The sequence below is a fragment of the Phyllostomus hastatus genome, unplaced genomic scaffold (assembly GCF_019186645.2).
Source record: "Phyllostomus hastatus isolate PE091 unplaced genomic scaffold, TTU_PhHast_1.1 phas_contig_159, whole genome shotgun sequence".
NCBI lineage: Eukaryota > Metazoa > Chordata > Mammalia > Chiroptera > Phyllostomidae > Phyllostomus > Phyllostomus hastatus.
Genome location: NW_025333640.1, coordinates 3202982 through 3205532, shown reverse-complemented (window position 1 = coordinate 3205532; position 2551 = coordinate 3202982).

Sequence of the window (2551 nt, the reverse complement as noted above, 5' to 3'; positions counted from 1 at the left end):
TCTCTGAAGTCACATCTGCCATATCCTATCTGTTAGAAGTGTAACAGTAAATTCAACCTCCCGCCTGAACAGGAGAATTGCACAAGGCCATGAGTGCCAGGCCGGGGTGGGGCTCGCTGGGCCCACCCTGGAGGTTATCAGTCACTGTCCCCTAGTATTTAAATATGTATTTAAGCAAACATTTCTACTGTACACTTCACAAGAATTGTCTCCTTGGCTATTTACAACAGCTCTCTTAAGAAGAAAAGAAAAAGAAAGAAAAAAGAAAACCACAAGTAATATTATGCTTACCTTACAGATGGGGAAACAAGCCTAGGGAAGTTAAGTCACTGGCCTACTGCCCACAACAGAGTAAACAGCAAAAATAAGATTCAATCTTGAGCTTTGTAAGTTCTGTATGAGGCAGAGGCTGACAGCAGCAAAGAGCAAGAGCAGAAAAGGGAAGAAGGGAAGAAAGTGCAATTATTATTATATTCTACTCCAGAGAAAAGAGAAGCACCCAGGAGAGCTGGGTTCCTTCCTCAATTTCACAAACTTTCATCAAGCACCTGATCTATGCCAGGTGGTGTTTCAGGCCCTGGGAATGCCACAGAGAACGAGATGAATCAAGTTTCCTCGACACGTGGAACTCACACATGGGTGACTAATTTCACTCATCAATATCCAGTCTAGCATCCAGCATGCAGACGTACTGCTAGAGGAAAGGAGAGGCTGGAGTCTCTGTGCTGGACATGGGGGCCCTGTGGTGACCCTGATGCACGTGGTTACTGCCTACGTGGAGCTCACAGTCTCGTGGTGGATATGGATAGCAGACCATGTTAGCAAACAGTAAGCGACTCAACCATTCTTTCCTTCAATATTTATTGAGCACCTATTGTGTACCCAGCTGGGTTCTAGATATAACAGTGATCAAGCCAGACACAGATATGCTATATTATGGAGGAGAGGATAAATGAGTAAAGAGATAAATAAAAAGGATTATTTGGCGCCATGAAAGGGCTGGGTGGTCAAATACCACAGGGCGGTGACTGGGGTAGGGGTGGTGTTAGGGAACCCTGCCTAACCTCCACCCCTGGACAGCATTCTTCTTGTTTCCCTGGTTGTAAGTTCTTTGTTCAAATGGAACTTGTGTCTGTTTGCAAAAGGCAACTGGCTGAGGTGGAGGTGGAAGCCCTCAAGACAAGAATTTTGAAGAGCTAATCTTCCCACCCTCCCAATCAACTAATAAATGGAGACTTTGACCCTCCTCTCACTCCTTATCTGAAGACAAGAGAGTACACCGTGTCAAGGTGCAGCTTCGAAGGTGTATGATGGGATCTGGGCAGTGCCAGGTGGGGAGGGGAGGTGGGGGATCCAGGCAGGTCTGGGCTGGGAGAGGTGCCATAGTCAGGGACCTGCTTGTCTGTGAAATGGGTTCCCAGTACCATGAACACTTTGGGCTTTTATTCTTTTTTCATTGTTCAGAACACATTGATTGAGCACCTTCTGTGCGTTTGGGCCTCATTCTAGGTCTCTTCCTGTAAAAGGTCAGAGAGTAAATATCTTAGGACTGTTGCCACACCACAACTCAAGTCTGCTAGAACAGGGTGAAAGCAGCCAGAATTCTATATGTAAATGAAGGGATGTGGTTGCATCCCAAAAATATCAACAGGATAGTAGGGTTGGTTTAAGGGGCATAAAGCAATGCTTGGTATACCGTAGGCACTTCATTAATGCTTGTTTGCTGCCTGGAATGTAGCAGGAACTGCACTAATGCCTAGTTTACAGTAGGCACTCCATAATGTTTTTGCCCTCCCTGGTATATAGCAGGAATTGCATTAATGCTTTTGCCCTCTCTGGTATATAGCAGGCATTACATTAATGCTTGTTCATGCCTAGTTAGATAACAGGTGCTGCACTCACGTCTGGCCCATACCTGGTATATAGCAGGTGCTACATTAATGCCTGGTCTGTGCCTGGTAGATAGCAGGTGCTGCATTAGTGCTTGATCCATGTGTGCTATACAGTAGTCATTCCATTAAAGCTTGCTGCACACGTGGCATATAGCGGGTGCTAAGTAAAGGGGGCCCCCCCCCAGGCACAGTATACAAGAAGTGTTCCATTAATACTTGCTCCAAGAATGGATGAGTGGAAGGTTCTTTCCCGTTAGATAATACCAAGGCTCTTTCCAGGAGACCACGAAGGCTGGAACCCCAATGTCTCGCGTGGGGCTGGGGTCTCCCAGCCCTGTGACCGCATTGGCGGGGTCCAAGCCTCCAGCTCTCCAGCACAGCGGGGCCGACCCGGGCCGAGTTGAGCCGAGCGCCACACAGCCAGCCTGCTGAGTCCGCCACATTCCCACAATCCCGGGCGGCCCTGCCTGGCTCCGGGCTGAGCGTCCCCCTTCCCAGGTTTGCGCAACCAAACTGCGGGCGCGCCCGCCTCGCCCCGCCCCACCCCGCCCACCCTGGCCGTTAGTCCCGCCCTCGCGGCGGGCGCGCTGGCCGCCGCCGCCTCCCATTGGTTTTGCCGCCCGCCCGTCGGCTCTGTGTCCTGGAGTGTTAGGTTGTAC